The sequence below is a fragment of the Salminus brasiliensis genome, chromosome 17, assembly GCF_030463535.1.
Source record: "Salminus brasiliensis chromosome 17, fSalBra1.hap2, whole genome shotgun sequence".
Classification (NCBI taxonomy): domain Eukaryota; kingdom Metazoa; phylum Chordata; class Actinopteri; order Characiformes; family Bryconidae; genus Salminus; species Salminus brasiliensis.
The window spans coordinates 34,816,253-34,829,817 of NC_132894.1; the positions used below are offsets into that span (position 1 = coordinate 34,816,253).

Consider the following 13,565-nt stretch of genomic DNA (forward strand, 5'->3'; position numbering starts at 1 on the left):
TCATTATCTGCTCCAGAGGGTCCTATTCTATTGGCAGTACTTCTTCTCTACAGGGACTAGACAAGCTGTGTATCTGCAACCAGCAATGGGTGCAACTTAAAGTAGCTGAATGCATTCATTAGAAAGGGTGTCCACAAATATTTGGACATAGTGTATATATATATACCTCAGAATCCCTTATGATACGTCCTGGTTTGGGCAGTTTTATGCTTCTTCTAGTGAAACCTCACTCATTTTATCCCTCATTTCTTCTGTTCCTCCATCCCTCAGCCCTTCTTTCTCCTGGCTTTTCCAGCCCACTGTTGAAAATTTCAAGCACACTGCCAACTCATTGTGTCCTGATTTTTCAAGCCCATTGTCTTCGCGACCTACAGTACGAGTGATTCAGTAAAAGGGGGACGTTTCCTCCACTCTATCATTTGCGGTATCATTGTGTGTGGCTCTCCTGTTCCATGCTCCTTTCGGCAGGATGAATAAGCAGAAGTGCAGGACAATGGACCAGTGAAAGTCCAATCATTTGGTCCGAGCTGTTGGGACGACTGGTTTCTTTTAAGCGGCTGAATTCGCAGAGTTCGTTTTGTCTTCTTTTTAGGAGACCCTTGTCTCTTTTATCCTTGTGTAAAGTCCACAGAGGTGGGTCGAGAAGGCCTAACCTATACTCAAATAAAGGGACTCTTAATGGAAGCCAAAGTCCAGCAAAGAACATAAGTATCAGATCCAATCTCTCTATTTAAATATTTGTGGACACCCCTTCTAATGAACGCATGTAGCTACCTGCATCCATTGCTGAGTACTGCCAATAGAATAGGACCCTCTGGAGCTATTAATAATAGACATCAAGAACCTATTGGCACCATGCTGCCTAACACCAGGCGTGGGCTAGAGGGGTATATATAGATCCCCCCAGCATTGAGGAGCTGTGGAGCAGTGGAAGAAGATCTGTGTTCTCTGGAATGATGGATGGTGGTGGAGCTCAATCCAGTACTTTTGACTGGGATGAGTTAGGGAGTTGATGATCATCATAATCCAACATCCTGACCTCACTTACGCTCTTGTTGCTGAATACAATCAAATCCTCACAGCAGTGCTCGTCCTCCAAAATCTAGTAGAACGTCTTTTCTTCTCTGGACAGTAGAGACACTTTTGTTACTCCAACAAAAGCAGAGAAACTGCTCAGTGAGTATGAGCTGGTGTCCCAATACTTTTGTCCATGTAGTATATCTTGGGCCTACACCTACCCAATCTTGTGTACCGTGTAGCATGTGACACACCCATTCACCATGCAAGTCTTTTAGAAGATGGAAGGAAACCAGAGAACCTGGAGGAAACCCAAGACATATGGAGAGAGCTCACCAAACTGGACGGGTACGAGGAACGAGGATCAAACCCAGTGACCTTCATTAATTAATCAATTGATTGATTGATATATTTTGCTAATTATGAATGTAGAAATCATTCTGGTGTGAGCGATGTTAGCAAAAGCACTGCAACGCACCTCCTGGGTCATAAAAAAATGGGTCTGCAGGAACGCTGCCAGAGAACCGGACCAGGGTTCTTGTTTATATATCTAGAACTTCTAGAGTTTCTCATTATAGCTTAATCATTCAAAACACAGCCTATTGTTCTCAGAGGAGTGATGCTACCCAAACAGAAAAGGCTCAGAGAAGCACAATGCAGACGATGCTGTAAACACACAATTACAGAGCTCTCGGATCTCGATGGCGGACTCCACCTCTGACCGCCGGCCTTTGACGCAGCTTTGACTCTTGTCTTCAGCTGTAGCCACCAGACCTGGCAGATTTGGGCCGACGTGTACTCAGGTGTTCTTTACTGAGGAAAAAGCAGCAAAGAGGGGAAAGCCTCTTTGTTGGGCCTGCTGAAGGAAGCAGGCCCGAGCGAGGCCCAGCCAGCGTCTCTGCTGGAATAATCTCTTTCCAGGAAAAACAATGTGCATTCCAATTTTCAACACCTTCTTTAATGAGCCCTGGGGTTACATTTCTGTCTGTGATCAGAGGCTGCAGACAGCCCTTCGCTAATTCTAATTATGCCGCTGCAGACACGGCTCTCTGGCGGAAAAATGCTAAGAGATATTTGAAAAATTACAGTTTTGATAATTGCAGAAATAGCTTGCTTAGAATTACACTGTCAGCACAAATGTGCTCAAAACAACACAAAGTGGCCGGATGTACTTATGAGCACAGTCTCAGCCCAACGTGGGCTTGGGTACGATCGCACTATGCGCTCTCGGCTTATGTACGATTTACTGCATGCTGATTTATGCTTGTTAATAGATGCACATAAACAGGTCTAGTCGTGGGTTTGTGAGTACATGAAGAGACGTTGGGGTAAGTGGCTGGAACATTACCACTGCGAGAGTGTTGACCCCACTTTTCCTTCAGAAAATACAATACGAAGCCACTACTTTTACGATGAGCTTTTGTCGCTGGATGCAATCAATCAAATCCTCACAGCAATGCTCCTCCTCCAAAATCTAGTCGAAAGCCTTCTTCTCTGCACAGTAGAGACGGTTACTCCAACACAAGCAGGATCAGCTCTTTTTTTTTATTGCTTTGATTGCAAAAGAAACAATATATGAGCAGGTGTCCCAATACTTTTGTCCATTTATTGTGCTTTCAACTTACAGCAATTTAGCTCCGCCGGGTCACTCTGAAGTGAGTTGTTATAAAGAGTGTGTGAGAGTGTTTCAGCTCAGACTGTTTTGAGGACGAGCCAGCCAATCACAACAGAGTTCATTTACATATGTTGGTTTAAAGGGACAGTAACCAGTTAATTCTCGGAGAATTAGAAAATGGTCTAAAAAACTTCTTTTTTGGTGCAAAAGCCACGTAAACATCATGAGTGGACCTCTGGAGTCTGACAGCGACGATAAATAGACTCTTAAAAACACAAAATGTTGTAAACATGTTGTAAAAATGTTGTAAAAATGTAAAAATGTCGTAGAAGTTCATTCCCCTCCAGTTTTGTCAGTCATATTTGCATAAAAATATAATAAAAAGACCCTCTGTGTTCAGTTAAGGCCAACATAGCCAACACCCAGTGCGTAACCTTGTACCCCACTGGCCGATCACGTGTTAAAAACAGTGGCAACACAAAAACTGAGTGTCCTTGATTAGCACATCTGCTCTGAGGGCCTTAAATTCTCCTCACATCTTCAGGAATTCGGATTGCTCACAGCGTAGCAGCACAACTGTCAGCGGCAGGAAAGAAGAGAAGTGAGAACCTGAGCCTGTTATGATCAATGGCCTCAATTTAAACACACTGATGAGATTTATTTTAGACGTCTGCAGATATGACTGTATCATTCATAGCGGAGTCGCGGAGTGCTGCTCAAATAAAATGTGGCTTCAGCACAAGGACTGAATGCCAAACGAGGCTCGTCGGCCGGAGAGAGACGCCCGCTTTATGCAAAGCGACGTTTTGGCACGCGTGGCATTTCTCATAGTTAATCAACTTATTGTGTGCCATTGCCACCCACCCCACCATCCCCCCTCCACCCCCCCCGTCCTCGTTTATTAAGTAAACGCAGCCCAGCTGCTTAACTCCACTGATAATTCCTGAGCCGCAGACTTCAGCTGGGTGATAAAGCGCTGGAGTCAGCACAGCGCCGCTCCTCTGGTGGGCCTGTCTGAGTGAGGGCCCAGTGTTTCCTGTCTTCAATTCTAGGGGGGTGGGGGGCTAGGGGGCAGTGTGCTGCAGAACCACGTATCAGTTGCTTTGTCCGCTGGATTGCGATGCTATGCCGTAAGAAAGGGAGGCTCTATACAGTTCTGCTTATCAGGTCAACTGGTCCCTGGTGCAGTTTTGGGAGGTGGGCGGGGCATCCAGGTTCTCATAAACATCATTTTGCTGCTTGATCCAACTCGAGAGCCAATAGGATGCCCAGGAAGCCAAGGAAGCCCATCTGCTGGTGGATCCCCAAGCGCTTCCAGGCCAGCAGGGTGATATAGTCCCTCCAGCAGGTCCTGGGCCTTTCACCGGGTCTCCTCCCAGTTGGTTATGCCCGGTACACCTCCAAAAAGAGGCAGCCAGCGGGAATCCTCATCAGGAGGCTGAACCGCCTCCGAGACATCCCCAGGATATCAGATCCGGCGCCCCCTATCTGTCAGTTTCGTCTTTAGCCCACAATTCCGAGGAGAATCCCCTTGCAGACTGGGAATTTGCCACTGCTGGTAGACCCGTATGACCGTATGCTTCCATACGCCTGCAGATTCAGCTCCTTCCCTCACACTATGGTCTTTGGCCACGCCCATCTGCTTTGCGACTATCTATCTATGAGTCCCGTCATCACACCCGCCCGGTATTTATAGCCTGATCATCCTCGTGCAGCGCCATCTGCAGGAGCCTGAAGTTACGACCACCTTACACACGCAAGGTGACTGATTTGGCCTTATATTCTAATATGTATATAAATTATATTTTTATGTATATACATTTCTGTGTACATCAGTAAGCATCAGGCCACTTATCTGACAATGCTTGTCCATTCTGATGGACGGCAGAAAGCTATTATCCCACTATGCAATGCAATGATTAGTATATAGTCCATATACTCTGTACATATATACAGCCTCTGTATTGAGCTGCTAGGGAGCAATGAGGGGTGAAAAAGCGTTGCCTATTATCATATCTACCTAATCACATAAATGCATAAATGCGTAGACGTCCAGGTGTTCCTAATTAAGTGCTCCCTGGGTGTCGAAATACAGTAAATCATCATTTCATGATGAATGGACCAATAGAAATGCTCTAAAATGCTCTATTTTTTTTTTTTTTTACATCTTTTCCATTGGGTGTTACACATGGAGCTATGAGGTAGGTGTTTCCAATAAAGTGGCCGGTGGGTGGAGAACCACAAACAAAGACAGTGTGGTGGGGTTTGATGGAGAGTGATGGAGTAGGCCGAGGAGTGCTGAAGTTCAGGTGGCGTCATGGCAACGCAGTCACCAGATTTCAACCTTAATGGGATCCAGTGAGACGGAGTGTTGGGTACTTTAGGTCAGGTTAAGAGAACACTGAGGATTTTGGTGGGTGCAGGACTGGTGTTGTGCTCCCCCTACGCCATGAAGGAACCGTTTTTGGGTTCTTTGGTTCTTTAAGGAAAAAGAAAAGGTGATTCTACGGTTTTGCTCCAAAAACCTTTTGTAGCTCCTTTATTTTTGAGTGTATAGCAAAGCAGCCACGGGAAACACCCCCCCCCCCCCCCATAAAATTCTGTACCCTTACAGCACCATCAGCACCGCTCAGTGTATCTGCCCTGCTTTTCATGCAGGTTCCACATCACCACATCATCCACAGGCTTCCTGTCTGCTATGACACACCACACAGGCTTTCTGAGAACAGGGTACCAGATCAGTTACAGCAGCGAGAACAGCGACCTCTGCAGGCAGTGAGAGAACAAATGATGTGCTGTTATTGTTTTGTGAGAGGGTTTTCTTCAAGTGCAGCCAATATGATGGAGATACAGGCTCTGTGCGATCTGTCACACCGCGAGAGAGAGAGAGAGAGAGAGAGAGAGAGCTGGTGAACAGGTGGCGGTCCTCTAAAACAGAAGGGCTGAGTGCTCTCCGGGGTGCCAGAGCAGAGGGGAGGGGAGGGAAGGGAGATAGGAGGTTCTGCAGGTAAGCAAAGCATCGGTGTACTTCTGGAGAACTCCTTCACCCCACATGTTAGCTGAGCGAAGCCTCCAGACCACCACCAGAACTTTCAGGAGGTGTTTCAGGGCTACAGACTGTAAATGCAAACACACATTGTGGTACTTTTGTGGTGGGTGTTTCTGATAAATTGGCCAGTCAATGCATTATCAATGAATGTGCACCAATGAAAACAAGGACTAGCTGGGGTTCCACCAGTCTCACTGGAAGCTCACTGGCCACTTTATTAGAAACCTCTACTTTCTGCTTTTACTCACTGGCCACTTTATTAGAAACACTTACCTCTTAGCTCCACTCTATAACACCCAATTAAAAACGAGGTGGGGGTGGGGGTGTCCCACAAGTCTCCCTACAGACTCACTGGCCACTTTATCAGAAACATCTACCACTCTGTAACACCCAGTTAAAAACTAGGTGGGGGTGGGGGTGTCCCACAAGTCTCCCTACAGACTCACTGGCCACTTTATCAGAAACATCTACCACTCTGTAACACCCAGTTAAAAACTAGGTGGGGGGTGGGGGTGGGGGGTGTCCCACAAGTCTCCCTACAGACTCACTGGCCACTTTATCAGAAACATCTACCACTCTACTACTAACTCTACTAATCTAACACCCAATGAAACCGGTGGGGGTCCCTCAAGTCAGCCAGGACTGGCCGAGGGTCCCACACGTCTCACTGGCCACTTTATTAGAAACACCGACCTTAGAGCTCCACTATGGAAGACCTAATGAAAGCCAGGACTGGCCGAGGGTCCCACACGTCTCACTGCAGACACAGTGGCCACTTTATTAGAAACACCGACCTTATAGCTCCACTATGTAAGACCTAATGAAAGCCAGGACTGGCCGAGGGTCCCACACGTCTCACTGCAGACACAGTGGCCACTTTATTAGAAACACCGACCTTATAGCTCCACTATGTAAGACCTAATGAAAGCCAGGACTGGCCGAGGGTCCCACACGTCTCACTGCAGACATTTCTGCAGTTTCTGAGCTTCAGTCATCCTCATACTTCACCCTGCAGGCTGTTCATATTAAAGAGCCTCATTTTAGACCCATTACTGTAAATGAAATCCACCCAAATATGCAGGAATCCAGCCTGTCAGCTGCTGGTGGGCGTGGCCAAAGAACTTCTCCAGCCCACTCCAATCGGCACGCAGCTCTGTCAGTTCAGAGAGCCAGTCAGCGTTTTACGGGCGTGACCCAGCCAATCGTGCCCCCGCCCCTCATCCCTCCACCCCTCCCACCCTTCCTGCACGCTGTAAACAGCGCTCGAGCGCTCACTATAAATACCGGCTCATGCAGAAGCTGTGTTTGGATTTCTCGTGCTTTTTTTGCCCTCCGTGAAGCGCGCGGAGATTTTTTTCCCCCTCTGGTGCTACAGGTTGGCGCGTGGCTCTGGACTTTGTATGCCTTACTGGTGGACGTGGAACAGCAAGAAGCAGCCGTGCAGCGAGACGTCCACAGGTGCAGGACCCTCTGTCTATCTATCCACGGCGTCCACGGCGACGCGTGCACCAGACGCAGGTGAGTGGTTCTTGTAAGAGAGGAGCAGCACGAGCGTTTTTAGGGGCTTAGAATCGAACCCTATGAATGTTATGACTGGGCTCGTGCGAGGGATGAATGCATATGTTTGTACAGTTTGGGCTGGATGTGCTGGAGGGAGGGGGGAGGGGGGGGCAACTGTAAGAGTTGCACGGCTTCAAAGGCGTCTCCAAACGCGCGCAGAAGCGCGTCTCCGAGCGCGTGAGAGATACAGGGTGCATCCGTGCACTCAGATGCAAAAGGCTGCGTCCGCGAGACTGCCTCGGTTACACGCGTAATACGCGCCAAGAGCCGTCGTCCGCCTTTTTACGCACGGGCTCAGGCCAAGTGGAGAAGCAGATACCCCTCTCTGACCCCCAGCCTGCACCAGCAGGGGGCAAGAAGAGGTACCCCTGCACCTTCATGCTGCGTTGGCTTGCTGTGTAACGCTGGCATCTCCACACACACACACACACACACACACACACACTTGTCTGGTGTGTGTAGAATGGGGATGGGGAGATGGGGTCAGGTTTGCGCCCCCTTTTCTTCAAACGCCCCTCCACCAGATGAGTGCTCCTGAACCGAGGTGCTGCAGATCATCTGTTGCTGCGTGTTTCATCATGAAGCCCACAGGTAAGATCGTTATTTCTCATGGGTCTAATTTCTGCGTGACACTCCTGTTATGATAAAGCTCACGTGCAGTAACTGCTGGACCTTTAAATCTACCTCCACTGGCCACTTTATTAGAAACACCCACCCTGTGCTTCCAAAAACTGACCCCAGAAACCCCTTGCTTGTGCGTCCCCTCACTGGCCACTTTATTGGAAACACCTTGTGTAAGTACAGGGTAGGGGTTTCTAATAAAGTGGCCAGTGAGTGGAAGCACGAGGTGGGTGTTTCTAATAAAGTGGCCAGTGAGTGGAAGCGCGAGGTGGGTGTTTCTAATAAAGTGGCCAGTGAATTTGAAGTACAAAGCAGGTGTTTCTAATAAAATGGCCAGGGAGCCTGTGAGCCTGAGACTTGTGGGACCCCAGCTAGTCCCTGCTGTCATTGCTGCATATTCACTGATAATGCATTGGGAGGCCACTTTATTAGAAACCCTATCATCTATCGGCCAGTTTATCAGAAACCCTGTTTTTGTGCTTTCCCTCACTGGCCACTTTAATAGAAACACCAGGTTTTTGCCTCCAAAAACTGCTGGCCACTTTATTAGAAACAGGGTAGGGTGTTTCTAATAAAGTGGCCAGTGAGTGAAAGCACAAGGTAGGTGTTTCTAATAAAGTGGCCAGTGAGTGGAAGCACAATGTGGGTGTTTCTAATAAAGTGGCCAGTGAGTGGAAGCACAATGTGGGTGTTTCTAATAAAGTGGCCAGTGAGTGGAAGCACAAGGTAGACGTTTCTAATAAAGTGGCCAGTGAGTGAAAGCACAAGGTAGGTGTTTCTAATAAAGTGGCCAGTGAGTGGAAGCACAAGGTAGGTGTTTCTAATAAAGTGGCCAGTGAGTGGAAGCACAATGTGGGTGTTTCTAATAAAGTGGCCAGTGAGTGGAAGCACAAGGTAGACGTTTCTAATAAAGTGGCCAGTGAGTGGAAGCACAAGGTAGGTGTTTCTAATAAAGTGGCCAGTGAGTGGAAGCACAAGGTAGGTGTTTCTAATAACGTGGCCAGTGAGTGGAAGCACAAGGTAGGTGTTTCTAATAAAGTGGCCAGTGAGTGGAAGCACAAGGTAGATGTTTCTAATAAAGTGGCCAGTGAGTGGAAGCACAAGGTAGGGGTTTGTAATAAAGTGGCCAGTGAGTGGAAGCACAATGTGGGTGTTTCTAATAAAGTGGCCAGTGAGTGGAAGCACAATGTGGGTGTTTCTAATAAAGTGGCCAGTGAGTGGAAGCACAAGGTAGGTGTTTCTAATAAAGTGGCCAGTGAATTTGAAGTACAAAGCAGATGTTTCTAATAAAGTGGCCACTTTTGGCCAGTTTTGTCTGGCACTGGATGCTCTTAGACAAGCTAATGCCTCCCACTTGAACTTCTCCTGACTGTAACCGGTGCTGATTTTAGGCATCGCTAGCTCGCTTGGCAGTTGCCACTCCCCACAGTGTGATCTTATGATATGCTGTGCGTTCACTGTTTAGAGCTTTAATCCTGCAGCTGGTCCGTAACACTGACCTCCAGCTACGGACAGCCTTGGCAGCAAGCGTGGCATGTGTGTGTGTGTGTGTGTGTGTGTGTGCTGCAGGCTGATTTGGCGTTTTGGGGCACTGGTTTTACAGACAAATGAATGCACTTAAAGTAGTAAACCTGTTGCTTTCGGATCTGCAGCTTTTTCGCAATCATCACTCATCTGGCAACCAGCCAGCAGCCCTCCACTGTTTAGACCCCTCTGTACCGGCCTGGTCCTGCTCTATCTGAAGCTCGGGGATTCTCCAGCACCGCCGCTGGCACACTGGCGTCACCGTGCCAGTGCAGTTAATCGGCCGGATCAGGTTCAGAGGTTCGGGCTGAATTTGGATAAGGGGGAGGGGTGTACCAAAGTATCGATATATCGAAGTATTGCGATATCATGTCACAGACAAAATATATATCAATACACAGTATTGATTATTAATGAATAGTTTAGATGGAAGGTCCAGTGGCAGACAGTGGTTCATTTAGCATTGTGTTTAAACCCTGACCACTAGAGGGCAGTGTTGTACTCTGTCTTCTGATTCGTCTCTTCTGATTGGATAAAAAGTCAACTTTTTTTTCCACTCACCCATATGATGATAACAAAAACAACACACATATGGCCAAAAGTTTGTGGACACTCCTTCTACTGCCAATAGAATAGGATTCTCTGGAACAGATTGACATCATGACCCTATTGGCTCCATGCTGCCTAATGCCAGGCGTGGGCTAGAGGGGTGTATATAAAGCCCCCCAGCATTGAGGAGCTGTGGAGCAGTGGAAGAAGAACTGTGTTCTCTGGAATGATGGATGGTGGTGGTGGTGCTCCATCCAGTACTTTTAGATGGGATGAGTTGGGGAGTTGGGGCTGAGGTTGGATGGTGATCCTTTAACATACTGACCTCACTAGCTTAACTGTTTACAAAACATCTATTTAATTAAACAAGCCTCATTTACATATTACTAAGAAAGAGCACATGTCAGATCTCAAACATGTCTTGGCTGGTTGACTGCATCTGAGTCAGTGATCAATCATTCTTATCTGACTTTTCCTTCAACCTCTGAACCACTGGAATCATTTTTCCCTACTAGTAGAACTTAGAAGCATCTCAGCCAGTTCGCACTGCTTTGCAGGTACACTGTTCAAACGTAAAGTCCCTTGGGGACCTTGTTAGAGGTTCTTCAATTTGGAGGAACCTTTTTTTCTGAAAACGTTTTCTTAAAAGGTTCTCAAAGCACCTTAAGAGGTTCCTTCACAGTTTCAAATTGAAGAACTTTCAAAAGTTGCTCAAGGAATTCCTTAAGGTGTAATGAAAAGAGTTAAGTAGTCTCATATGCATTGCTGAGGAACTTTTAAGGGTTCAAAACCACTGTTAAGGTTATTTGAGGAACCTTTTAGGAACCTTTTTCTACTCAAACCTTTTCTTAAGAGGTTCTTCCACAATTTCAAATTGAAGAACCTCCAAACGTTCCTCAAAGTGTAATGAAAAGAGTTGAGTAGTCTCATATACACTGTTGAGGAACTTTTAAGGGTTCTTCAGTTCAAAACCACTGTTAAGGTTCTTTGAAGAACCTTCAAGGAACCTTTTTCTTCTGAAAAACTTTTATTTAGAGGTTCTTCCACAGTTTCAAATTGAAGAACCTCCAAACGTTCCTCAAGGAGTTCCTTAAGGTGTCATGAAATGGGTTAAGTAGTCTCATATACACTGTTGAGGAACTTTTAGGGGTTTTTCAATTTGAAACCACTGTGAAGGTTCTTTGAGGAACCTTCAAGAAACCTTTTTTTTACTAAAATCCTTTTCTTAAGAGGTTCTTCCACAGTTTCAAATTGAAGAACCTCCAGCAGTTCCTCAGTGTAGGCTCAGAAAGGCTTGCTTAAGTGGTTTCTGACACTGTAAAAATAAGCACCGCATGGCTAAAAACAGCAGCAGCCACCCTGAAACGATTATGCTTCTACACACATAGCAGCAACAGCAGCAGTGGTAGCAGCAGCAGCAGCAGCAGCAGCAGCAGCAGTGGTAGCAGCAGCAGCAGCAGCAGCGGCGGCAGTGGCGGCGGCAGCGGCGGTGGTGGTAAAGCGCATGGCAGCCACACCGGCACTGAGTCATCGCTGTTCTTTTGTATAATCTCCCTTCTTTGTTTTTGTCGCTCCAGTCTCGTATTGTTGCTCCTACAAATGAGTAGTTCTTCATTCCCCTCCATCAGCCACCAAATGGCGTGTGAAATCGTAGAGAGCGGTCGCTCTCCTCCCCGGCGCTGCCGCCTGGAGACTCCCCCTGACCCTCCGCTCTTGACGAGCTGTTAATTAACGGAGGAGAAGCTGCGAGGCGTCTTCAGAACAAGGGTTTTAATGAAAGTAGCAGCACTGCTGGCTCTCAGCATCTAACACCGAGTTAGAAGCCTGGGCCTGGATCTAGCTAGCTGTACTACATTATACGGACAAAAGTATTGGGACACCTGCTCGTTCATCGTTTCTTCTAAAATCAAGCGTATTGTTGGAGGAACCATCTCTACTGTCCAGAGAAGGCTTTCTACTAGATTTTGGAGGAGAATCGCTGTGAGGATTTGATTGATTGCATTCAGCAACAAGAGCGTTGTTAGTGAGGTCAGGATGTTGGATGATGATCACCACACCAACTCATCATCCCCAACTCACCCAAAGGTATTGGATAGAGCACCGCCATCATCTCACAACACACAGTTCTTCCACTGTTCTACAGCTCAATGGATTCACACCCCTCCAGCCCACATCTGGCATTTAGGCATTGAGCTAATATAATCTTTATCTGCCCCAGAGAGTCCTATTCTATTGGCAGTATTTCTACAATATATCTACAGGGACAAGATAAAGCTGTGTGTGTGTGTGTGTGTGTGTGTGTGTGCATTTGCACATCTGTGTCAGCAATGGGTGCATTGTAAAGTAGCTGAATGCATTTGCTAGAAAGGGTGTCCACAAACTTTTGACATGTAGTGTATGTGCTATTTGTTATACATGTAAAGACTCTATTCCACTGGTACATGTTCTTTAGGTTCTTTAGATTCTTTAGGTTCTTTAGGTTCTTGCAGCTCTCTCAGCTGCAGTGCTGTTGTAGTAGCGCGGGTTTCGGCCTGCTGTTGTTTTCTGGGTCTCAGGGTGCATCAGGAAACTGTCCGGTTGCCGAGATGCCACCGTGGCTGAGATTGACTCAGATACAGGCCTCGGGACCTCGGGCCGGTGGTAATTGGTTTATTGTAGGGTGGAGGGAACGTGAGCGCTGGGGTATAATCCTGCTGCTCCGGACTGAAGGTTATTTTGGGCTGTACATTAAACACCTCTGAGCCAAAATGCCTGAAATCAGCCTGACCTACTTACAGACAGGTGGAGGCTGACAGATGTCCTGTTACAGCACCCACCCCCCCTCCAACCCCCACCCCCAAAACCACCGCTCCGCTCGCCCTGTCCCTCACACCCCCCTCATTTTCTCGCTCTTTTTTCTTTCTCTCTTTTTCTCCCTATCTCTCCTCTCTCTCTCTCTCTCTCCTCTCTCTCTCCTCTCTCTCTCTCTCTCCTCTCTCTCTCTTTTCTCTTTTCTCTTTCATCATTTATCTATTTCTCTCTTTCTCTCTTTTAACCTTGTTTTTATATCTCATCTCTTCCACCTCTCTCTCTCTCTCTATTGTCTTTCTTCTCTGACTCTCTCTGTCTTTCTCTCTCTTTCTCTCTCTGTCTCTCTCTCTCTTTCTTTCTCTCTCTTTCCTCTCTCTCTCTCTCTCTCTACCACTCTTTCGTCTCTCTCTCTCTTTCTCTCCCCCTCTCTCTTTTCTCTCTCTCTTTTCTCTCTCTCTCTCCTATGCTCTTTCTTCTCTCTCTCTCTCTCTCTCTCTCTCTCTCTCTCTCTCCTATGCTCGTTCTTCTCTCTCTCTCTCTCTCTCTCTCTCTCTCTCTATTCTATCTGCCTCTCTGTCTCTGTCATCTACAGTTTGATAAGTGTAGTAAAGGTGAGCTCGGCTGGTCAGATCTTACAGTATGAACTTCATGAACTCAGGTGAGCTGAGTGAGTCAGGAGGTTAGCATGTCCTCTGGCGGCCCTGTGAACAGAATGTAACACCAGCCTGATCAGATCCTCCCTGATAACGAGTGACTCATCCTGGAGAACAGCAGGTTCTAACCTAACCTCAAAAACCAGAGGCGGCGTCCACGTCGTCCCGCCCCCTCACCTCAGAACAC

The 13,565-nt window shown here is 47.2% G+C and overlaps 1 protein-coding gene across 4 annotated transcripts in view; it reads left to right on the forward strand.

Annotated features, from left to right (window-relative positions):
* The first annotated feature begins 6,944 nt into the window (after positions 1-6,944).
* Positions 6,945-13,565, forward strand: part of LOC140538073 (cell migration-inducing and hyaluronan-binding protein-like) — a 134,362-nt gene continuing 127,741 nt past the window's right edge. For 3 of the 4 annotated variants that reach the window (XM_072660478.1, XM_072660477.1, XM_072660480.1), the window contains exon 1: positions 6,945-7,199. The gene's annotated coding sequence lies outside the window, so the exon portion shown is untranslated. Of the gene's footprint in view, positions 7,200-7,726; positions 7,833-13,565 lie in introns of those variants that run through there. The other variant, XM_072660479.1, reaches the window with a different exon arrangement.